At 37.9% G+C, this 12,260-nt stretch overlaps 1 long non-coding RNA gene across 1 annotated transcript in view; it reads left to right on the forward strand.

Annotated features, from left to right (window-relative positions):
- LOC124884480 overlaps positions 1–11,039 on the forward strand; it is a 42,159-nt gene extending 31,120 nt beyond the window's left edge. Inside the window, exons 2-4 of the long non-coding RNA XR_007042448.1 lie at positions 9,181–9,337; positions 10,232–10,568; positions 10,646–11,039. This is a non-coding gene — a long non-coding RNA (uncharacterized LOC124884480). The remainder of the gene's footprint in view (positions 1–9,180; positions 9,338–10,231; positions 10,569–10,645) is intronic.
- The last annotated feature ends 1,221 nt before the right edge of the window (positions 11,040–12,260 follow it).

The raw sequence follows: 12,260 nt of genomic DNA on the forward strand, positions 1-12,260 counted from the left end.
CTGAGTCGAATGTGGGTTTTTTTTTTTTCACAAATAAAACAAAATAATTTACAACTTTTGCTTTATTCACTCTGGCAATAGTTTTTAATAATGTTTGTGGTAAATTTGGGTAGGCCAATAAAATGTAAGGTTTCTGTACACAAGGTCGTATCATACTACAAGAATTATCTTGAAGGATGTTTATTCAGTTGTTTTAATTTCGAGAGAAACAGTAATGACAGATGTAATACACTTTAATATACATTTGCTTTTTGAGCAGTTCCTCTTCACTTAAACAAATAACCTAGTTTCTATTTGAATTGACTTCTCTTTGTAACTCACACTGTACCTTTCATATTGTTATAATTAATATTATTCCATATAATTATCAGAATTTGGCTTTATCGGGGTCAGACCAAATGCAGGCTTTCTGTTATGGACTTGGGTTCTGAAAGCAATAACAGACACTTTGTGTCATTTATCTGAGGACTACTGTAAGAGAATCATGGCCAAAGAAAAAAAAAAAATGTCTAAATCCAACAAAATAAAACAAGGCTATAAAAAATAAATATTCATAATTACTCAAACTAAACTCATCATAAAACACAGTAAACTTAACTGTCAAGTTAAGAAATGATATACCCTTGTTGAAATGGGTGTCTAGTGTCCCACAGATTGGCTTTTAAATAGTGGATCTGTAATTCATGGTCCGAAAATTATTTGTAATGCGATGAAGCTAATTGTTCAAATCAACTCAACTACTTTTATACATTTTCCAAAACAGCAAACACCTTACAGAACTGCATAACAGGAGAGCTACTGTCCCCAGGCTCCTCCTGAACCTTTAGCAAGGCTACAGTAGTGAATTTAAAGTAATACTTAATTTATCTCATCTAAAGTTCAGCTTACTTACTATGCTGAACTGATCTGTTAATGTGTCAAAGAAGAAAATAGCTCACACATGGTGAGAAATTTCTGAGTTTTCAGAAGAATCCTTAGAAACATCATGTACTGATGTGTTAACCGCAGGAGAAATAAAACTGACAGAAACTTATTTTCTCCGAAAATCAGAAAATGCCTTGAAGCAAAGACAGAGTCAGGCAGTTTTTTTTTTTTTTGTTCTTGCACTTCAACTGCTGTTATGGGAGGTGGCACTATGAACAAGTCTCTGTCTCAGCTTGCAAAGGCACCATATACATGTAAATCTGTTAACTGGTATTATATTGTAGGAGAGAAAAATTGTTCTTGTCATAAGAAAGAAGTAATGGCTCCGTATTTCCAAATAGCATGCAAGCCCAGCTCAGGAACAGTTTAGATAAGGAAATGTTCTAGGCACGAGGAATTAATTGTTTTGTTATTTAAAAAGAGCACATAGGCCTGTTCAGAAATAGTTATGCAATATATTTTTCCAGCAATGGAAGAAAATTATTACATTTTGTTCAGGTCAGGATGACCCAGCAAAAGACTAAAGTTACATGAAAATGTTTAATGTTTAGTGCCAATGTGATTTTCATAGATCACAAGATGAGCGTGTATTGGTTAATCTCACATACACACCAGTGATATGATTTTCAATAAATAGGCCTTGCATGTATCAGAATGTCAGGATTTTGATGATGTTTAGGCAGAGTGCTGAATGATAATATCCCGAGTCGGTTCAGAAGGGAATAAATGGTGTCTGTCTCATTTACATTGAAACTATTTTTGCCCCTGCCTTCTCCAATAATATATCACATCCAGTTAATATTAAGAATCTGTGTGATGTATCAGAAGTAATTTCAGATGTTGTGATTAACTGGGTCTTTAAACTATAGGCTGCATATCAATGAATAACACAGTAGCCGCTAGAACTTGCTGGAACATCCACTTAATCTTTTTCCCTTGTGAAGTCTCTCTGAGTCTAGAAGTTAAACTAAAATGTAGAGAAAAGGTCTGACAAATCTGGCAAGATTATTTGGGAGCAGAAAATAGATTTTTAACATCCATACTGTGACTGCAGAAGACTGGAATAGCCTTCATCCACATCCTTACCCCAAACCAATCCTCAATGGAATGAGAAGTTAGGGAAAATTGACGGATAGAGGGCTATAACAAAGGTATTTTCCCTTTGGCAAACACACCTGAATAAGTTAGGACTGAAAATAAAAAAAACTCTGTTTTATAAAAGCTGGTCTCAGTTACTCATTACCAGGTGAAAAAAAAGGATTGCATTTGTTTTTCAACACACCACATCTGCAGTGCACAAAGCAAAAGGAAATGGACAATGAAGAAGATAAATAAAATACAATTAAACATGTACATGTTTGCTAAAATTTGTTTCTGTGTGTTTTGAAGAAACTTGATGGACACAGAGTGGATGCAAACAAACCTGTAAATGACTAATGTTTGCTTAGGCATGCTACTAAAAAAGTGGTAAATTCACATATGAATTGACTGTATCTTCAGTTGATAGTAGGTTTCTGTGTGCATTGAGTTGTTCATACTGTATTTAAGTGTTGTGACTATGGATCTGAAGATATTATTTAATATTTAATAATAATACTTTAATATTTTATCAAATAATATTTCGGTCTGTTAAGGGTTGTCTTGTGAATACCAGCCCAGTAAGGCGGTGGTATTAGGACAAAATTGAAAAGGGTGAGCAAAGCTCTGACATTATTGAACAGCAGAACTTTGCAGACACATGGAATTAATTCACACAATTTCTTAAAATACAAGAATTTATTAACAAAAATAAGTCAACTCAAAGTCATACATATTTCAATCAACAAACTTTTCACTTTGCTAAAACAATCCAACTAGCTATCAAGCAGAATTAAAGAATAAGGAAGACTAATGGGCTATATACATTACAAACAATTTGATTAAAGATGGTTGAAACCATAACCGAAAAAGTGATGCAATATTACCATGTAATGTTTATGTTTGAGAACCAAGGATTATTTTGAATAATCTGGAAATCAAGTTAGTCTTGGAACCAATTTATGCAATAATCAGCATACCTTCAGACAACCATTCACAATGCAAGATCAGATAAAATATTATTTTAATAAAATAATATTTTAAGAATGTTCTGCTGAATAAAGCCAACCTTCTGGATGACTAATTCTCAACGGTGTCTTATCAGCTGCCTTTATTTATTAAAATAATATTTAAATAAATATTATTAAGGAAATGGTAAAATATTTAAGGGAATATTTTGGAAAAGAGCCAAATCTTTCTGGAGAAATGGGACTTAAAGATGTTTACTTAATTATCGAGTTTAGTTATAATAATGTTTAGGGAACTATTATTTACTGGATTGAAAACTAACAACTATCTGGGTAAATATTCTTTAGCAGGCAAGCACGTGTTCTTAGCTGTTAGCAGTTAAGGCTAACAAAAGAAGCTGATAGTTTAGCACCAGAATCAAACACACCTATAAGATACCATTAATAAAAGGGTTAACATGCATAAGCACGGACGGCGCGTTATGATCAATCTTCTGTGTTTAAAATTGTCCTTTAAATAAAGTTTGTCTTAACTTTCAAAACACACCAACACAGAACACACAACTGAGCACATGTGCTGCAGATAGCCTGCTAGCACTAAGATAGCTGAGTTACACAAACAAAACAAAACTTCATAAAATGGAAAACGTTTAGATCATTTCATCCTAAATCACTTCTCTCTACCGAAACCTAACCTCGTTTGAACCATGCTGAGGAAAAGTTGTCTGGGCGACGACGAAGTTTGAAGAAGTGCTGTGAACAAAAGATTAGCTACAGCTAACTTTCGTAGCTGTGGCTGGGCAGGGGCAGCTCGCTCTGTCGGGCTGACCAAATTGCAGAGTTGCTACGGTAACCACGGTGTTGCAGTCCCTGTTGTCCTCCTTTCAGACTGGGAAACTGCTTCACTCGATGTCATAGAGACAGCGTCTCTGCTGGGAAACTCTCTGGAAACAAAGTTTGATCTGTAGGCCTCAGAGAGAAAGTCAAGCAACGCTTGTACCTTAATTATCCCGTTCATGAATGAATCTACTGGATACACGAACAGTAATTCATTCGTACTTAACTTAGTGCATATGATCGATGATCGTGTGACACCCTTGGATCCAGTTGAAGAGTTGTGTCTGTTTGCCAGCAAAGAGACATTAGCGTGCTGTGCCTCTCTGTCCAGGCCCCTGGGTGACCCGCGTAGAAGAGATTGATTCATTGGAAAGGTGGCAGTTTTATACGGACAGGGGCATAATGGGAAGTCCGCCATTACCCCTTTTCCTGGCTGTGCCGGAAGAAGGTTAATGCAATTTATTTTGAAGGTTCCAGAAACGTTTGTACCGCATTTCATGTTGTAACCATGGCTGTGGTCCCAACATAAGCATATCTATGTATCACCCTGTGTGACATCTTGTTAATATCACCCTGTCCCAATACCACTGTCATATTGGCCATAATACAGTATAATCATAGTAATAATTGCAACATTCTGCAAATAAATTGGATCAGTTTGTTTTGCCTTGAAATTACATTTGTTAGGAAACTGCAGTATATACATGTTGGAACCACAGCCATGGGTACAATATGAATGGCCAGTAACAGCTCTTCTGGAGCTTTCAAAAATAAATAGCATTAACCTACTTCCAGCACAGCCAGGAAGAAGGGGTAAGAGCAGACTTCCCGTGACGTCACTGTCCAAATAAAAGCACCGCTCTTGCTACATGCTGTCTCTTCTATGCGGGTCCCCCAGGGACTGGACAGAGAGACACAGCGTGGTAATGTCTCTTTGCGAGCCAACAGGCATAACTCTTCAAACTGGATCCAAGAGTGTCATGCAATCATATGCACTAAGTTAAGTAGGAATGAATTGCTGTTTGTGTATCCGGTATTCATTTATGAACGGGGGTAATTAAGGTACAAGCGTGGCTTGACTTTTCTCTCTGAGGTCTACAGAATCAAACTGTGTTATAGAGAGTTCCCAGCAGAGACCCTCCCTGACAGTGGAGCAGTCTGAAGGAAGGACAACGGGACTGCATCACCGTGGTTACAGCAGTAATGTGCAGTTTGGCTGGCCCGACAGAGCAAGCTGCCCCTCCCCACAGCTACGGAGGTTAGCTGTAGCTAGCCCTTTGTTCACTGTGGATGTTTTCTTCAAACTTTGTCGCCCGGACAACTTTTCCACAGCACGGTTCACATAAGAGGTTAAGTTTGGGCAGAGAGAAGTAATTTAGAATGAAATAATCTAATCATTATTTTTTGTTTTATGAAATTTGGTTTTGTTTGTGTTGAAACTCAGCTATCTTAGTGCTAGCAGATTAGTTGTAAGCACATGTGCTCAGTTTGTGTCTTGTGTTTGATGTTTTTTAAAAGTTAAGACAAAATTTATTTAAAGGGTGATTATAAACACAGAAGATCGTCCATAGAGTACCGTCCATGCTTATGCATTTTAACCCTTTTGTTAGTGGTATTTTATAGGTATGTGTTTGATTCTGATGATAAGCTATAAGCTTCTTTTGTTAGCTTCAACCGCTAGCTAAGAACACATGCTTGCCTGCTAAAAATAATTTACCCAAAAAGGTTGTTAGTTTTCAATCCAGTAAAATAGTATTTCCTTAAATATTATTTGACCAAACTTGAAAACTAAGCACATGAGAACATGCAAACTCCAAGCAGAAAGACCCCCAGCCGGGAATCGAACCCAGGACCTTCTTGCTGCAAGGCAACAGTGCTACCAACTGCCCCACCATGGGTTCTCACTGGGTACTCTGGCTTCCTCCCACAGTCCAAAGACATGCCTGTTAGGTTAATTGCTCACTCTAAATTGCCCTTAGGTGTACAGCTCCTTCTAAAGATATTAGCATATTGTGATAAAGTTCATTATTTTCCATATTGTCATGATGAAAATTTAACATTCATATATTTTAGATTCATTGCACACTAACTGAAATATTTCAGGTCTTTTATTGTCTTAATACGGATGATTTTGGCATACAGCTCATGAAAACCCAAAATTCCTATCTCACAAAATTAGCATATTTCATCCGACCAATAAAAGAAAAGTGTTTTTAATACAAAAAACGTCAACCTTCAAATAATCATGTACAGTTATGCACTCAATACTTGGTCGGGAATCCTTTTGCAGAAATGACTGCTTCAATGCGGCGTAGCATGGAGGCAATCAGCCTGTGGCACTGCTGAGGTCTTATGGAGGCCCACGATGCTTCGATAGCTGCCTTTAGCTCATCCAGAGTGTTGGGTCTTGAGTCTCTCAACGTTCTCTTCACAATATCCCACAGATTCTCTATGGGGTTCAGGTCAGGAGAGTTGGCAGGCCAATTGAGCACAGTGATACCATGGTCAGTAAACCATTTACCAGTGGTTTTGGCACTGTGAGCAGGTGCCAGGTTGTGCTGAAAAATGAAATCTTCATCTCCATAAAGCTTTTCAGCAGATGGAAGCATGAAGTGCTCCAAAATCTCCCGATAGCTAGCTGCATTGACCCTGCCCTTGATAAAACACAGTGGACCAACACCAGCAGCTGACACGGCACCCCAGACAATCACTGACTGTGGGTACTTGACACTGGACTTCTGGCATTTTGGCATTTCCTTCTCCCCAGTCTTCCTCCAGACTCTGGCACCTTGAATTCCGAATGACATGCAGAATTTGCTTTCATCCGAAAAAAGTACTTTGGACCACTGAGCAACAGTCCAGTGCTGCTTCTCTGTAGCCCAGGTCAGGCGCTTCTGCCGCTGTTTCTGGTTCAAAAGTGGCTTGACCTGGGGAATGCGGCACCTGTAGCCCATTTCCTGCATACGCCTGCGCACGGTGGCTCTGGATGTTTCTACTCCAAACTCAGTCCACTGCTTCCGCAGGTCCCCCAAGTTCTGGAATCGGCCCTTCTCCACAATCTTCCTCAGGGTCCGGTCACCTCTTCTCGTTGTGCAGCGTTTTCTGCCACACTTTTTCCTTCCCACAGACTTCCCACTGAGGTGCCTTGATACAGCACTCTGGGAACAGCCTATTTGTTCAGAAATTTCTTTCTGTGTCTTACCCTCTTGCTTGAGGGTGTCAATAGTGGCCTTCTGGACAGCAGTCAGGTCGGCAGTCTTACCCCCAATTGGGGTTTTGAGTGATGAACCAGGCTGGGAGTTTTAAAGGCCTCAGGAATCTTTTGCAGGTTTTTAGAGTTAACTCGTTGATTCAGATGATTAGGTTCATAGCTCGTTTAGAGACCCTTTTAATGATATGCTAATTTTGTTAGATAGGAATTTTGGGTTTTCATGAGCTGTATGCCAAAATAATCCGTATTAAGACAATAAAAGACCTGAAATATTTCAGTTAGTGTGCAATGAATCTAAAATATATGAATGTTAAATTTTCATCATGACATTATGGAAAATAATGAACTTTATCATAATATGCTAATATTTTGAGAAGGACCTGTATGACTGAGTGTGTGCATGGTTGTTTGTGTGTTGCCCTGCGATGGACTGGCGACCTGTCCAGGGCGTACCCTGCCTCTCACCCATAGACTGCTGGAGATAGGCACCAGCTTCCCCGCAACCCACTATGGAATAAGCGGTAGAAAATGACTGACTGACTGACTGAAAACTAAGCAAACACCGTTAAGCCCATTTCTCCAGAAAGATTTGGTTCTTATTCGAAATAATATTTCTTTAAATATTATTTTACTAAATAAAAGCAGCTAATTAAACATTGTTGAGAATTGATCATCCAGAAGGTTGGTTTTATTCAGCAGCTTATTCTTTAAAATATTATTTTATTAAAATAATATTTTATCTGATCTTGCATTGTGAATGGTTGTCTAAAGATATGCTGATTATTGCCTAAGTTAGTTCCAAGACTAACTTCACTTCACTTCCAGATTCTTCAAGATAATCCTTGGTTCTCAAACATAAACATTGCATGGTAATTTTGCATCGTTCTTTCGGTCAGGGTTTTCAAAAATCTTTGATCAACTTGTTTATATTGTACATAGCCCATTAGTCTTCCTTATTCTTTAATTCTGCTTGGTAGTTTAGTTGGATTGCTTTAGCATGGTGAAGAGTTTGTTAATTGACATATGTTTGACTTTGAGTTGACTTATTTTTGTTAATAAATTCTTGTATTTTAAGAAATTGTGTGAATATATACCATGTGTGTGTTTTGCAGATCAATAATGTCAGAGCTTGGCTCATCCTTTTCAATTTTGTCCTAATGCCATCGCCTTATTAGACTGGTATTCACAGGACAACCCTTAACAGACCGAAATATTATTTAATTAGTATTAATATTAAATAATATATTAATAATTACAACATACATAAACTGAATTGAATCAAATGGAATTACCTGATTTAGGGATTGTTTTCTTTTAATTTTCAGCTGTACCCTAAAACCCACAAAAGTGGGGGTATAAAACAGATGGGGGTAAGAATAGACAGACCGATTTATTTTTCAAGCATTCCCTCCTAAATCCCAGCAATTTAAAATGCTGCAATTCAGAGCCACACACAGGCACATTCAACCACACAACCTTATACGAAAGCTTCTTAAACAAAACTCCTCTGTTCCATAACTTTATTTGCTTTAAAAACTTATATACTCTTCTTTTTACAAAGGTACATGTACTTGGCTGCCATAGCTGTGCATACAGCGACCATTTTCAGTTAAAAAAGAATAACCCTAAACATGAGAGTAACCTCTTTTTGTTTTTGTAGCATTGCTTTTACAACTCTGTGCTTCCTACAAAATGTATGTGCGTTCCTCAATAGGCATCATTAGGGTGACTGTATCAATCTGCAGAGGTGGGACACTCAACTTGGATATATGAGGACTCGTAAATATATATCTTTTAGCTTGCACACACCATGACACAGCTCACACATACGTTTTCTTTATTTTGATGAGAGCAGTATTCTCTCTACCCAAAACTAATTTATACAATTAAAGCAGTCCACTGAGAAGTGAATCATCAAGAACTTTTCAGACAGTTTTTTTACAGGATTACCTGTTTGAGTGAAGGCTTAACAGAAAGTCTGTGTGTGCATTTGGTATTTAAACATCTAAGCAGGACCTATGCAATCCTATTATCCCATAACACTGTCTCACCTCAACTTTGTATGGTAAATTAAAAGTGTGTTTCCACAGCAAGAACCAGTGTTATATCCTCAGAGTTGTGTGTAGGTAAGTGTGTGTGTACCTTTACCTCCTCTAATTACAGAGTGTGACTGGCAGGTGGGTCTGCACAGCTGGAGTTCGTTCAAGCCAATTAGGAGGAGCATATAGAGGAGTGGATTCCCTTAAGCCCCTATTCCACACAGATCACAAATAATACAAATCGACAAGAATTTCCAAATTTCAGGATTCTTGGTTGAAAGGTAAGAAGTTCCTGAATTCACAACTGATTTATATTACATTCTTTGTCAATCATTGCAATTCTTGAGCCATCTGGAATTCGTGGCAAAGTTTTGAGCTGTTCAAAACTTTGATGCAGAGCTCTCGAATGCAAAAAATCTCAGTTCATTTTTTACAAATTTGTTGAGCATTCTTATGTATCGTAACCATTTCCTAATTGATTTTTAGGTATTCCTATATATTATGTATTGTCTTGACCACTCAGGGCCATTGCACCCCCTAAAACTGCCCAAATCTCTCTTGTGCCCTTGGAAAAGAATAAAAAACTAAGAAATGAGGAAAATAATTCATAGAAAAAAGTAAGGAACAAAAAACTAAATAATATATATTTTTTAAAATAAACAAAATCAAACAAATTTTATTTTAAAATTTTGTTTATTATGGTTTATGTCCAACAACAAGCAGTTTAGTTTGTACATTTTATTGGCAAAATAATTCCCTTCACTTAAAATATTTAACTTTTAAAAATCAGTCATCAATAGATGCATTCAGCTAATTTTTAACTGTTTCCTAACTGATTCCTAACATCTGTGCAGTATCCTTAATAGATTTTTGTAAATCGTACTGAGTTCTTGAAAATGTTTGTGCAAATGAAGCCGAAAGTCACGATTTATCCTTATGTATCGGACCTGTATTGTAACTTAATGTTACTGCATCACAGATTGGACCCGGATAGTCGCAAAATTTCAAGAATCTTCAAAAATCTTGTAATTCTTGGAGATTTGCATTATTTGTGGAATAGTAGCTAAAGCCTGACACCAGATAGTTCTCGCTCTTCCAGTTGTAATCAGCCCATACGTTTTGTTACACTTTATTCCCTATGATCCATTGCTTACTGTATGTTGTCCTCCTTCCAGGAAGAAGCCTTGTTCGAGTCTGCATTACCCACTCTGGTTTACAGTCTTCTGCCTCAACGCTCACAGAAACTGCTTGTAATTCTCGCCTCTTTACTCCTTCTGTGAAGTCTCCTTACTGCTCATCTGGTTGCTCCTCCCTGGACCTGCTGCCTGTACCCCCTCTGACTTACCTACCATCATCCACTTGCCTGTCCACCGTCAATGATCTTTCGTGCTCTCATCTCCTAGAACAAGTAGAACATCATCGGAACCCACTCTATTCACAGCAAACCTGCCAACCTCAACCCCTGCAGACATACTCACCTACTCCCCTGGATCCTCACCTTCTCCGTCCACAGTAAGCTTCAGTCTGAACTTTGACTCAGCACGTATCCATAATCTAATTTCCTGTAATAATCACTTACTTCTCCTCAGTGCCATTCTGGAAGAGGCTCCCAAGTTTAGCAGAAACATCTCCTTTTTCTATTACAATAAATCATTTAAAATGGCATCTGTTGTCCTTAGTTGTTGCCCTCACCAAGGTCTCACTATGTACCCCAAAAATTATGCTGCAGTAGGAAGTAGGAATTTTGTGACAGATTCTGAACTAAAAGTGGAGCTTTATAGTTCAAGGATCCTAAACATTTCTCACTCGTTTAATAGTCCTAGAATTTTGCTTCAGGCATCTCTGATTTTCTACCCTGTTGCAGTTCCTTTTTTCTGTCATGTTTAAATTGGACAACAGGGGTTTTGTATTTGCAGGGGTTATATTTACACACATTGATCAAATCCTACAATCTTGGTGGAAATGTTTATTTTGAAAGTACAAATTTCTACGATGGGTGTCTCCAGAGATGGGAAGAGAAAGTACTTTAAAATGTTTTCCAGCTGTTATGTTCTGAAATTCAGATTAAAACATGGATTTCCAACACTGTTCTGAAAGTTTTCAATGCATTCCAGGGCCAACACCCCTGAATCAAGGGGCTGGTATACCTCATCAGCATGTCACTGTGTTCTGCAAGGTCTTTTATTAAGACCTTCATTAGATTCAGGTTTGTCGGAACAGGGATGAATCTAAAAGTTCCCTTAAAATGGCTCTTCTGGAATGGAGTTGGGAGACCCCTCTGGATTAAATCATGATTCTCCAGAATTGTTGATCATTATTTATGGAGTATGAGTTTGAAGGAAGCAGGCATGCCGCAGCATCAGCATGCATGTGTGGTTAGTGTTCCTACGACAGAGGCTTCAATTATTATAATTTTCCTAGATTATTACAAACTACTTCTAAATTAAACTGTTTTTAATTCAATTCCAGATGTTAACCACTAGGTGATTGTCATAAACTAGGTCATTAAATAGTGTATTTAATGACCTGATAGAAGGCGACTGTGGCTCAGTAAGAAGAGTGGTTGTCCTGCAATCAGAAGATTGTGGGTTCAATTCCAGCTTCCTCCTGCCATATGTCAATGTGCCCCTGGGCAAGACACTTAACCTCAAGCTGCCTACTGATCTGTGTATCGGTGTATGAATGTGAGAGCGATTAGGTGAATGTGGCTCTACTGTAAATGCTTTGAGTGGTCTGCATGACTGGAAAAACGCTATATAAGTTCAGTCCATTTACCAGCTATTGTAATCCCAGTCACAATTGGTTGTCCAAATTAGTGCATATTATTTAAAATCCATTTTACCTCAACATTTGTACACAGTTCAGAGTGGCTTGGCTTTTAAACCACAGCAAAAATAATCTGAGATCAATTCTGTTTTCGTCTGATTTTACTGTTTTTAATCGTTTTCTTGACTTCGCTGTTGTGGTGGGGAGAGATGAGTCTTCCCAGAAGGAGAGGGTGCTCAGTGTCAGGGAAAGCAGTCTGCATACATGTCCTGTTTTAGGGAAAATGCACACAAAAAATGGCCTGGGTTGATAGAAAAGTTACAGGAAGTTAAGTTCTAGAGAAAAATAAAAACATTCAGGAACCCATAGTTTTTCCAGCAGGCATTGGATTTTACATATTTTTTCTTGACTTTGCAGTATTAAAGGTTTTATCATTTG

Source organism: Girardinichthys multiradiatus, chromosome 18 (genome assembly GCF_021462225.1).
Source record: "Girardinichthys multiradiatus isolate DD_20200921_A chromosome 18, DD_fGirMul_XY1, whole genome shotgun sequence".
NCBI lineage: Eukaryota > Metazoa > Chordata > Actinopteri > Cyprinodontiformes > Goodeidae > Girardinichthys > Girardinichthys multiradiatus.